This window comes from Panulirus ornatus, chromosome 9 (genome assembly GCF_036320965.1).
Source record: "Panulirus ornatus isolate Po-2019 chromosome 9, ASM3632096v1, whole genome shotgun sequence".
Classification (NCBI taxonomy): Eukaryota; Metazoa; Arthropoda; class Malacostraca; order Decapoda; family Palinuridae; genus Panulirus; species Panulirus ornatus.
In genome coordinates this window covers 18895528-18909065 of record NC_092232.1, presented here as the reverse complement: position 1 = coordinate 18909065, position 13538 = coordinate 18895528, and the positions used below count along the sequence as shown (strand labels likewise).

General features: G+C 37.6%; 1 protein-coding gene across 5 annotated transcripts in view; it reads right to left on the bottom strand.

The window, feature by feature from the left end:
- LOC139750241 (NFX1-type zinc finger-containing protein 1) overlaps positions 1-13538 on the bottom strand; it is a 612387-nt gene that overhangs the window by 134836 nt on the left and 464013 nt on the right. The window contains exon 1 of one of the 5 annotated variants that reach the window (XM_071664747.1): positions 13104-13300. The exons of the other annotated variants lie outside the window; for them this stretch is intronic. The gene's annotated coding sequence lies outside the window, so the exon portion shown is untranslated. Of the gene's footprint in view, positions 1-13103; positions 13301-13538 lie in introns of those variants that run through there. 5 annotated transcript variants of the gene reach the window in all.

Here is a 13538-nt window from a genome sequence, read left to right as displayed (position 1 = left end):
ACGCTCTTTTTATTTCCACACATCTCTCTTACCCTTACGTTACTTACTCGATCAAACCACCTCACACCACACATTGTCCTCAAACATCTCATTTCCAGCACATCCATCCTCCTGCGCACAACTCTATCCATAGCCCACGCCTCGCAACCATACAACATTGTTGGAACCACTATTCCTTCAGACATACCCATTTTTGCTTTCCGGGATAATGTTCTCGACTTCCACACATTTTTCAAGGCTCCCAAAATTTTCGCCCCCTCCCCCACCCTATGATCCACTTCCGCTTCCATGGTTCCATCCGCTGACAGATCCACTCCCAGATATCTAAAACACTTCACTTCCTCCAGTTTTTCTCCATTCAAACTCACCTCCCAATTGACTTGACCCTCAACCCTACTGTACCTAATAACCTTGCTCTTATTCACATTTACTCTTAACTTTCTTCTTCCACACACTTTACCAAACTCCGTCACCAGCTTCTGCAGTTTCTCACATGAATCCGCCACCAGCGCTGTATCATCAGCGAACAACAACTGACTCACTTCCCAAGCTCTCTCATAGACTATATATATGTATATAATTACAACTATCAGCTGTCAGCCAGATGGTAAGGGAATCTGTGTCTAGCCCAAATCTCTCTGTCAACAGAAGCCATTATTTCAGAGTCTTCTGTTTTAATGGGCTTATGGGCTGATTATACACCCTTTAATGTAAGGGGTGGAGGCAGTACATAACACAGAGTTGGTAGGCTTCCTGTAGATTTTAAAGGACAAATGACCAGATTCTCTATTTATCAACACATCTAGAAAGGGCGGTATGCCTTCTTTTTCCCATTTCATCTTGAATTTGATAGTGAGGTGTATGTTATTCATTACAGAAAACATCACAATCTTGGGAGGATGGCCACAAGGACCACACATCCTCCATGTATCTAAACCAGACTTTTGGATGATTATAATCATAATTACTCATCGAAGTTAAAATTTCAGTCTCAAAATATTTCATAAATGAATTACCAAGAATTGGACTAAGAGGGCTTCCCATGGCAAGATCAAATTTCTGTCTATAAAAATGACCTTCATCTTCTTGGTAAAAAACTATTAGAAACATATAGCTCAACTAAGTCAATGAAAGTTTTTATGGGCAGGGGCAAGTCAAGGCTGAGATTGGGCAATTTCCCCCTTAAATATGTGATGGTTTCATTTATGGGTACTTTAGTGAAAAGGGAATTTACATCAAAACTAATGAGTTTATCAGGCAAATTAATGTTTTTAACCTTGTTAATAAAATCTAAGCTATTAATAACATATGATGAAGAGATTTTTCCTTGAACATTGCTAATATGTTTTGCTAACCATTCAGATAACTTATAACTAGGGGAATAAAATATGATATAATAGATCTTAGGGGACATCCATCTTTGTGAGCTTTGGGGAGCCCATATATGTAAATTAGAGAGGGTAATATTAACCATACTTACTGACTTCAGAACGTCCTGGTGCTTATCTAACAATTGATTGAGTCTAGAGTTAAAGGTCTTATCTTATTGTTAAGAGAATTGGATGTTAATCTTTCATATGTATCAGTATCATTTAAAAGATCCTGGAGTGTATCTCTATAGTCAACTCTATTCAAAACTGGCTTGTCTTATATGATTTGGTGATGTGAATATCTTAATTTTTCTTGAGATTTGCAATAGCTCTCTGGAATCTTTGTGGCATGTTACTACACTTAGAAACACTTTCACTGATCAGGGCACTTAAAATTGAACTGGATACGAAATCAAATTCCTGGTTGGTGTCATTAGTGGATTTCACAATAGAAACTATATGCTCCACACTAAAATTATCCGTGGATCTGGAGGAAAGAGAGATCAAAAACCTAGTGCAAGTTTTTCAGCCTGGGATAAGGAATAGAACGAAACATTGATGATATTCTTATTCTTCTTGTAACAAAAATGTGACAAATAAGGATAAGTCTAAATGTTTAGTGTTACCCTATTCTCCCAACTCAGCTAATCTACGACATGTTCTAAAAAACAGTACTTGCAATGGTGCTTTCCAGTATAATAACACCATCAGTAAGACCTTAATAAATAGTAGACCAAATTATACAATAACTGGAAGTGTTCATGCCATCAAATGCAAGATATGCAAATATATTTAGGTTGGCTACACAGGTAAAACTGTAACAGAAAGATGTCATTGGTAACATCATTCAGTGTGCAGGGATGATCGCAAAAATGCCATCACTAAACATTGTCATGAAAATGATCACCCCATATACTGAAAATCCCATTATTTTATACCCCTTTGCTAACTATGACAAGCAATATCAATAAATGTCTTAATTGCTAATGCTAAGAACTTTATTTGTCCCCAGGCAATTCTAAAGCCCATCCTAGCATGAACCAAATCATTACAGGAGAACTGACAAAACACAAAAGCATAAAACAAGTTGTTCAAGACACACCCAGCTACCCAAGTCAACCCCTGCCACATGACCCCCATCCCCTTAATCACTCTCCCTTACAACATGCAGTTATGGTCAGACAAAGCAGACAGTGCTCGGTCTACAAAGATTGGTGCTGGATGGTGGGAATCAAGTGTGATGTTGGGATTTAAAAAGTTTGTTATGTACTGGCACCTGATGAAGTGGATTGTCTCCAAGAAACATGATGTGCCACATGTACAGAAAAATTGTGTTAAATAAAATTGTACAAACTTCTAATGAAGCGAAATTAAACCTTAAATTGTTTATGGATGGGCTGGTTAGGGAGGTAAATGCAAGAGTTTTGGAGAGAGGGGCATATATGCAGTCTGCTGGGAATGGAAAGGCCTGGGAAGTCTGTCAGTTGTTGTTTGCAGATGATACAGTTCTAGTGGCTACTTCGAAGGAGAAACTGCAAAAGTTGGTGACTGATTTTGGAAAAGTGTGTGAAAGGAGAAAGTTGAGAGTAAATGTTAATAAGAGCAAGGTCATTAGGTTCAGTAGGGTTGAGAGTCACAGTAACTGGGATGTAAGTTTGAATGGAGAAAAATTGGAGGAAGTGAAGTGCTTTAAATATCTAGGAGTGGACTTAGCAGTGAATGGAACCATGGAAGTGGAAATGAGTCACAGGGTGGGGGAGGGGGCGAAGGTTCTGCGAGTGATGAAGAATGTGTACAAGGAAAGAAGGTTATCTAGGAGAGCAAAAATGGGTATGTTAAAAGGAACAGTAGTTCCAACAATGTTATATGGTTGTGAGACATGGGGTATTGATGGGGTTGTAGAGAGAAGAGTGGATGTGTTGGAAATGAAGTTTGAGGACAATATGTGCTGTCAGGTAGTTTGATCAAGTAACTAATGAAAGTAACTAATGAAAGGGTAAGTGTGGAAATAAAAAGTGTGTGGTTGAGAGAGCAGAATAGGGTGTGTTGAAATAGGCTGGACATATGGAGAGAATGAGTGAGGAAAGATTGACAAAGAGGATATAAGTTTCAGAGGTAGAGGGAACAAGGAGAAGCAGGAGATGAAATTGGAAGTGGAAGGATGGAATGAAAAAGATTTTAAGTGATAGGGGCCTCAACCAGCCCCAAACCACTGCAACAAAGCTGTACCAAACTGCTTTCTCCTTTTTAGTGAACTTATTAGGGAATACCTTGCACTCTAAGATTTTATCTGTGGTCCAACAAAGACACCAGCTTTGACCTTTGCCTCATACAGCTTAAGGAAGAAGTCTTAAAGTTACTTGAAGTCTGCCGACTCCTTATCTAGAGTTGAGACAAATTGTTTCAAAGGCCTAATTTTAAGTGCAATGAAGGTCCAGATACATGATAGCAGGTGCATTCTTGCCAGTCTGACATTTGGAAGGGTCCACCATGCAGAAGTATCAATTGCTTACGTGGTCATTGGGTTCCCATCAAATTCTTGCTATAGCAAACTTCAGCAAACCTTAGCAAACTTATGCCCCTATTTTCCCCTCTGAACCATCATGCAAATAAACAGTATAAAATTGTGATTATGAAAAAAAATTATATACATATTTAAAAATTGATTTCACCATGAGTAATGTGTTAGAAATTCTGTCAACATATTCCATACATGATACTTTATTTCAGTAACATATAAAATAATCTTTTTAAATCTTTTAAATTCTAAAAAATGTTACAACATAAAATTCTGCCATCTAACCGAGCAACAATTGTCTCTCTTACTTTCCAGCATTTTTTTTTTTTTTTTTTTTTGCAGTGCTCACAGATAAATTGAGGTATCCAGAACCTGTTTTGATCCCCAACATGCATGCTGAAATATGCCTTGTAGGCCTTGCACATCTTAGCTGATGCTGCAGTGGAGTACTTTTTCACTCTTGTTTAGATAAATGGGGTACAGACACAGCAAAATGCATCTGCTGGATGCTTGCAGCCTCTAGATGACATCTCCGAAAAATGTATGTATATGTATCACTTACGTAGCTAGATCTAATCTGAACTAGCTGGCTTAAGGCCCTTATACTTATACTATTTATATTACTGGAAACTTCTAGAAAGTTCTATTTCAGCTACTCAGCATACTACTTATAGCACTAGAAACTTCTAAAAAGTTCTATAACAGCTACTCAGCACTGAATCTAACTGGAATGTTCTCAAAAACAAAAATGTAAATTTCAAAATATCACTGTCCTGATCACAAAAGCAAAGTTTCAAGGGAATAACAGCCATTTTCTATACTTTTCAGACATAATCAATTAGAAAATAACACTTATTACCCAGGAATAAAAAAGTAAAGATTTGTTACAGTGTACATAATGCAATGATACTAAAGGCTACAATGATCAAGAAAATCTTGGGGTGTATCAGTACAGTATACTAGCAGATTAAACACTTGAAAAAAAAAAAAGTGCCTATGAAAATCTCACCCAACCTCCCCTAGCAGACAAAACCAATTGAAGCAGAGTACCTACATTAATGTGGTTCTCTGGTGGGAACCACATGGAATGGCTACTTATGGGGAGGTTGGGCAGTAGCAGGATACTCAATCACAGGTATGTCTGGTATGCTCTGTCTAGAGTTCACATATATCTTGACTCCTACGAAGTTTTTCATCTAGAGTATTCAGTTCAGATTAATCTCAACTGCTAGGGTGGTTAAGTAAGATTTTCATAAGTTCTGCTGAATCTTCTCAACTGTCAGGGAGTTTAAATAAGATTTTCTGAAGTTCTGTGAATTTCTAAGCATTTCCCTAAGACAATCCTCCAAATCTGCGTCTTTTACTCTATTATCTAAACAACATATTGTACTACTCTGCCAATGCATAGCAAAATTACTTAATATTCAAAGAAAGTTTTAGAGGACAGATAACCTGATAAATTATCAACTTATCTTTTACAAATAAGTCAATGAGTGCAGAAAAAAGCTGGAAATGAAAATATATTAGCCCGCAAACAGCATTTGGTTAACTGGTTCTACTAGCTGGCCAAATAACCAATTCTAATTACATAATCAAATATTGTTTAATTCCAAATACAACTCTGACTATGGAAGTAGCCACATCTTTTATCAATGGTTTATCACGGCTTTAGGAAGGTAAACAATAAAGTTCCAACACTGAAACTTCTCTATAAATTGGTTGCTTGTGAATTTGGTGGAGAACTATATGACTGGTTACAACACTACAAGAGTGTTTAAATGCATAATGCTTGAATTATTCAGTTAAATGACTCTTAGAGAACATATCCTCTTGTATGAGTTGCAATTGGGATGTAGAGTGTCATATTCTAAGTCACTATCAGATATCAAATGTGAATGTGATAAAAGTAATGCAGTTATGATTGTGTTACATCAACAAAATGCTTTCAATGAGTTACATTGTCTAGATGAAAATGAATTGGTCTTAAAAATTCCTTGCTATTGTGTGACAGTCATACATGACTGGCAAGAGACAAATCATATATATCAATAATACACTAGCTGATATTCAGGTTCCCATGTGTTCCTGGTAAATGAGAATGACATGAACGTATCAGAGAAATGTAAACTTCTGCTGTATGTAGACAAGATGGGACTGCTGTATCACCAACAGTCATACATGACTGGCAAGACACAGATCACATATATCAATAATACACTAGCTGATAGTCAGGTCCCCATCTGTTCCTGGTATATGAGAATGACATGAACCTATCAGAGAAGTGTAAACTTCTGCTAAATGCAATGATGCAAAGATGGAATCAGTTAGTAAATGATTAACTGAGGCTAAGTTCTCTTTACCTTAGGCTAAAACTGAGTCCATTTTGTTTTCTTCAAAATGAGTTAATAATTTTGATCTAATCATCATGTAATGTAACAGACATGAGTGTGAATCCATGTCACATATACCCAATATCGGTATCACAATAATAAAATCATTATCTGGTCAAAATTTCATTTTGGAATTACTGAAATTCAAATTTCTCAATAGAAAAACTAGCAATTTTAATCTGAAAACAAAACAAAAAATCATTTATTAGTAGTTGGTATGCAGCCAACAATCAGGGAGGTATATTAAGAGTAATACCTGCCTGGTGTATCAGGAGGGTTAGTAATGGCTTCATTGTGAGCCAGGACTTCAGTGGTTTTCAAGTTACAATCCTCTGACCCATGTAGCTGTCTTTTCTTTCTGCCTCAACCACACATGGACTGACTACTGGCATTCTGTCAACAAAAATACAATCTCTCCTTACCACACTATATAACACTTGACAACACTAAACTCACATAGCCCATTCTTCTAAACTAGATTTTCCTGTGGTGAGCACTTTGTGATAGCCTTTTGACAAATGGTAGGCACATTTAGGCATTCAGTAGAAACATTAGGTAACAGTAATAAGCAGGAACATTAGGTAGACACATTAAGCTGTAGTAGTCAGCTGGAGAATTAGGCAGAAGCCTCTCTAAACACTGTGCTAGAGTTGCCCTCTGCTAGTGGGCTCTTAAGGGTGAGGCATTAAAAGCTAAGAAGTGGCACACGAGTTCATTAATCATGGCGACTCTAATGGCTGTCGCCTTGATGGAGTTCCAGGATGGAACAGGCATCAGAGACATTGATTCTTTTATTTTGGAAATGCCTGATTATCATAGTAGAGCAGTCTTTCCAAGGAGTTGATGGGAATGATGCAGGTTGTGCAAAATAACATTATGATATATGTTTAGCACTCCTCCCAAAACTCATATGGACTTTGATCAATTCAGCATGGTTCATAATCTTTATCTATCTATAAATAACACTGGACCAATTTCTGAGAATGTCAGCAGTTCACATGTGAGTGAGGAAGAAAAGAAAGACAGCAACCTGGGTGAGAGGAGTGCAACATGACAATCATTGAAGTGCTGGCTCACTACACAGCAATCACCAAACCCAACCAACACCCTGGTGGGTAGCACCAGTTATGTACCTCAATGGTTGGCAACTGCCAACCAACTACTAAAGTAATCTGTTAAAATGGTACACACTCAGCAGAAATATGGAAAAGAACTAGGAATATATAAAGTGTTGTATCCTGAGTAGGATATTTTGTTAGGAGGTAGTATATGTATACCAATATTGTTTTATGGATTCATTTTCCAATATCAGTCAAACACTATCAAACTAATGATTTTTGAAGCTAAAAATATAATAGTTTTAACAGAACTTATTTAATGCAATGATCTTTAAGTCTGTAACTAATTGTTAATTCATCTGTTCTAGTACTAGTAATGGTGCACAACTCCATACAATCAGTTTTTCTTCAACTTGAAATCATTCTACCTTGTAACTTGCTCAATTATATTTCTGTATTCTCTCTCTCTGTGTTCCATCAATCACTTTGCATTATCAAGACCACATTGGAAATCATTATCAACTGATACTTCAAATGCTATCTTCACTAATATTTGTAAATATCTTCACTGTCCATGTCTTGGTAAAATAAACGCAATAACACACAGGGTTAAATATTTTCTTAGTGGTAGAATGTAAAGGATAGTGCGTTGTGAGAGCTTGTCACCAGAAGCATTCCTCAAGGTAGCATGCTGGAGCCTGGGGATAGGGGTTGTCATTTCATGTGTGGCAGGGTGGCGATGGGTATGAATAAAGACAGCAAGTATGAATTATGCACATGTGTATACATGTGCAAAATGTATAGGTATGTATATGTGCGTGTGTGAACGTGTAGGTATATACATGTGTATGTGGGTGGGTTGGGTCATTCTTTCATCTGTTTCCTTGCCCTACCTTGCTAATGGGGGAGACAGCGACAAAGAATAATAAATAAATAAATAATTAAATATATATATATATATATATATATATATATATATATATATATATATATATATATATATATGTGTGTGTGTGTGTGTGTGCATGTGTACAAGTAGGAACAGAGGAAAGTGATTGGTTCCCAAAGTTGGTTTGTGGCAGGGGTGCATGATGTCTCCATGGTTGTTAAATTTGTTTATGGATGGGGTGGTTAGGGAGGTGAATGCATGAGTTTTGAAGAGAGGGGCAAGTATGCAGTCTGTTGTGGATGAGAGGGCTTGGGAAGTGAGTCAGTTTTTGTTTGCAGATGACTAGAAGCACCGGTGGCTGCATAAGTTGGTGACTGAGTTTGGTAATGTGTGTGTGAAAGAAGAAAGCTAAGAGTAAATGTAAATAAGAGTAATGTTATTAGGTTCAGTAGGGTTGAGGGACAATTTAATTGGGACGTAAGTTTGAATGGAGAAAAACTGGAGGAAGTGATGTTTTAGATATTCGAGAGTGGATTTCGCAGCGGATGGAACCATGGAAGTGGAAGTGAGCAACAGGGTGTTAGAGGTAGAGGGAACGAGGAGAAGTGGAAAAACAAATTGGAGGTGGAAGGATGGAGTGAAAAAGATTTTGAACAATCAGGGCCTGAACATAAAGGAGGGTGAAAGGTGTGCAAGGAATAGAGTGAATTGGAACAATGTGGTATACTGGAGTTGACATGCTGTTATTGGATTGAATCAGGGCATGTGAAGCATCTGGGGTAAACCATAGAAAGTTTTGCGGGGCCTGGATGTGGAAAAGAAGGCATGGTTTCAGTACATTACATATGACAGGTAGAGAATGAGTGTGAACGAATGTGGCCTTTTTGTCTTTTCCTAGCCCTACCTCTCGCGCAGGGGAGGGGGGGTCTATTTCATGTGTGGTGGGGTGGTGACAGGAATGGATGAAGGCAGGAAGTATGAATATGTACATGTGTTTATATGTATATGTCTGTGTTTGTATATGTATGTATATATTGAAATGTATAGGTATGTATATGTGCGTGTGTGGGAGTTTACACATATACATGTGTATGTGGGTGGGTTGGGCCATTCTTTCATCTACCCACCCATTCTTTCGTCTGTTTCCTTGCGCAACCTCGCTGATGCGGGAGATGACGATTAAGCATAATATTAAGCATATATCCTCTTTGTCAACCTTTCCTCACTCATTCTCTCAATGCGACCAAACCAAATCAATACATCCTCTTCTGCTTTCTCAACTACACTCTTTTAATTACCACTCATCTCAACCTTTCATTACTTACTCAATCAAAACACTTCGCACCACATATTATCCTTAAACATCTCATTTCCAACACATCCAACCTCCTCCACACAACTCTATCTATAACCCACGCCTCACAACCATATAACATTGTTGGAACCACTATTCCTTCAAACATACCCATTTTTGCTTTCTGAGATAATGTTCTCGCCTTCCACATTTTTCAGCATTCTCAGAACTTACCTCCCAATTGACTTGTCCCTCAACCCCTCTGTACCTAATAACTCTCAGCTTTCTTCCTTACACACTTTATCAAATTTAAGTCACCAACTTCTGCAGTTTCTCACCCGAATCAGCCACCAGGTCTGTATCATCAGCAAAAAAACAACTGAGTCACTTTCCAAGCCCTCTCATCTACAACAGACTGCATACTTGCCCCTCTCTCCAAAACTCTTACATTCACCTCCCCAACAACCCCATCCTTAAACAAATTAAACAACCATGGAGACATCATGCACCCCTGCCGCAAACTGACATTCAATGGGAAGCAATCACTTTCCTCTCTTCCTACTCGTACACATGCCTTACATCCTCAATAAAAAATTTTCTTAGCTTCTAGCAACTTTCCTCCCATACCATATACTCTTAATACCTTCCACAAAGCATCTCTATCATATGACTTTTCCATATCCATAAATGCTACATAAAAACCCATCTGTTTTTCTAAGTATAAAGCAAACACTTGATCCACACATCCTCTAACACTTCTGAATCCACACTGCTCTTCCCCAATCTGATGCTCTGTTCATGCCTTCACCCTCTCAATCAATACCCTCCCATATAATTTCCCAGGAATACTCAACAAACTTATACCCCTGTAATTTGTATGCTCACCTTTATCCCCTTTGCCTTTGTACAATGGCACTATGCATGCATTCCGCCAATCCTCAGGCACTTCACCATGAACCATACATACAGTGAATGTCCTCACCAACCAGTCAACAACAGTCACCCCCTTTTCAAATAAATTCCATTGCAATACCATCCAAACCCACTGCCTTGCCGGCTTTCATCTTCCACAAAGCTTTCACTATCTCTTCTCTGTTTACCAAATCATTCTCCCTGACCCTCTCACTTCTTCACACCACCTCGACCAAAACACCCTATATCTGCCACTCTATCATTAAATACATTCAACAAACCTTCAAAGTATTCACTCCATCTCCCTCTCACTTAACCACTACTTGTTATCACCTCACCATTTATCCCCTTCACCAATGTTCCTATCTGTTCTCGTCTTACGCACTTTATTTACCTGCTTCCGAAACATCTTTTTATTCTCCCTAAAATTTTATGATACTCTCACCCCAACTCTCATATGCCCTCTTCTTCACCTCTTGCACCTTTCTCTTGACCTCTTGCCTCTTTCTTTTATACATCTCCCAGTCATTTGCACTATTTCCCTGCAAAAATCATTCAAATGCCTCTCTCTTCTTTTTAACTAACAATCTTACTTCTTTATCCATCCCACCACTCAGTAAACTTTCTAATCTGCCTACTTCCCACCTTTCTCATGCCACAGGCAACTTTTGCATAAGCCATCACTGCTTCCCTAAATACATCCCATTCCTCCCCCACTCCCCTTATGTCATTTGCTCTAACCTTTTTCCATTCTGCATTCAGTCTCTCCTGGTACTTCCTCACACAAGTCTCCTTTCCAAGCTCACTTTCTCACCTCTCTTCACCCCAACATTCTCTCTTTTCTGAAAACTACAAATCTTCACCTTTGCCTCCACAAGACAATGATCAGGCATCCTTCCAGTTGCCCCTCTCAGCACATTAATATCCAAAAAGTCGCTCTTTCAAGCGCCTATCATTTAACATGTAATCCAATAACGCTCTCTGGCCATCTCTCCTACTTACATACGTATAATTATGTATATCTCTCTTTAAAAACCAGATATTCCCAATCACCAGCACACTAATCTACAAGCTCTTCACCATTTCCATTTACAACACTGAGAACCCCATGTACACCAATTATACCCTCAACTGCCACATTACTCACCTTTGCATTCAAATCATCCATCACTACAACCCGGTCTTGCACATCAAAGCTGCTAACACACTCACTCAGCTGCTCCAAATACACTTGCCTCTGATGATCTTTGTTTTCATGACCATCCACTTTCAGTTGTACCCATATCGATCTACAGTTTACTTTCTTACGCTCTATCACATACTCCCACAAAAATTTCTGGAGAAACAAAAGATAGTTTGCCAATTCAACATGTAGTCTACCATCACCACCACACCTATCAAGTATACTATTTCAAGTAATCTTTAAATGACAAGCATGTGTCAAAGGAAATAGCTTTCTATATGGGAGCACAATATGTATTTCTAAAGTTTAAACTTCTTAAAAATCAATCAACCCTACATTTAACCATTCCTTGTCCCTACCATATTTTAATAATGAATATAAATAAAGTTCTGATCTGTTTACACACCATATCATATATTAGGACAGGTATTATGAAACAGATATTGTACAATGCACTAATATAATCTAAGCTTAAAATTTCTGGGAAAAATCACAATCAAATGATAAAATATAAATATAATTCAAATTATGTAATGCCTACCTAATTCACTTCTCCTAAGTGTAGGGAATATACTGATACCACTTTCAACCAATAGTTAAAAACAAGGGTGACGGGGCTATAATAATGTGTATCCAGAAATTAACCTAACCAACGAAGACCTATAAATCTACTACCACTATTTATACATCACGTTCTCATAAGAGCAAAAACAGTACAGCCTAAATACTTTGACCCATATATGAACAGTCACTCATTAAGTGAGCATTCATGCTAAGCTTTTAAAGGCTGAAACTGAAACCTAACAATATCTACACATTAGAAAGACATATCTAAGACTGTTCTGATAAGTTCTATAACTTTCCACAATGAAATAACGATTATTACTTGCTGACAAAATAATCTTTGAATCTCCAACACATTACCATTGGCACATCAAACACTATTTTGCCGACTGGTTGGCAAAACAGCGTAAAATTCTAAGTAACTAGTAATGCAGCATCAACTGATGACCACCACTATATTGCCTCCTACATAGAACACCCTATCAATTGACCAACCTATCAATTGTCCAATCACCATAAAATAATCCAATAATTGCTCAAACTATGTCGAATTAAACCTTTCCTTCCTTCAAACTTACCCTTCCAATCATTTCTCTCCTAACCTACCAAACTTCCCTAAGGTTGCGGGAGTGACATGTAGCAAAGGTAGATCGATGCTAAATCAAGGAATAAAATACAAATACTTGTAACGATTACTATTAACTCTTCACATAATTATATGTATCCAGTCCAGCTTTGGTAAATAATGGCAGAAAAAGTTAAAAACATGCTTCGTTTAGCAAAATGACATTCGACCTTCTAGTGCCGACTGGTCGGCAAAACAGCGTTCTAAAATCCGATACCAGCCGTTCGGCAACGGTCTACAGCTGTTTTGCCGTATTTAACATAATACCCACTAAGCAAAGAATTAACATGTAAAACCGACCTTTAATCTTATTTATCCAATTGTCACCTAGTTTCGGGCTTTCACTGTCACTATATATATATAATCTTCATACTATATAAATGGTGTTTTGTCTCTCACAATATCTGCTTCTGGCTCGAACTCTGAGATCACACGGCTTTGCTTTGGTTTTAATCCATACGGTATGCATTCCGTCAAGACTACACGTACTGAACCTGTTAACCTTGTTTACGATTTAGCCTTACAGATGTACGATAACTATCCTCAACGCATTCCATTGATAGCTGCCATATATATATATATATATATATATATATATATATATATATATATATATATATATATATATATATATATATATATATATCAGGGAAACACTTCAATAGGTAGCACAGTCACGACTAATTCAAAAGGACATGCACAGTCTGTTTAGCGTTAATTCGAAACGACACGCAT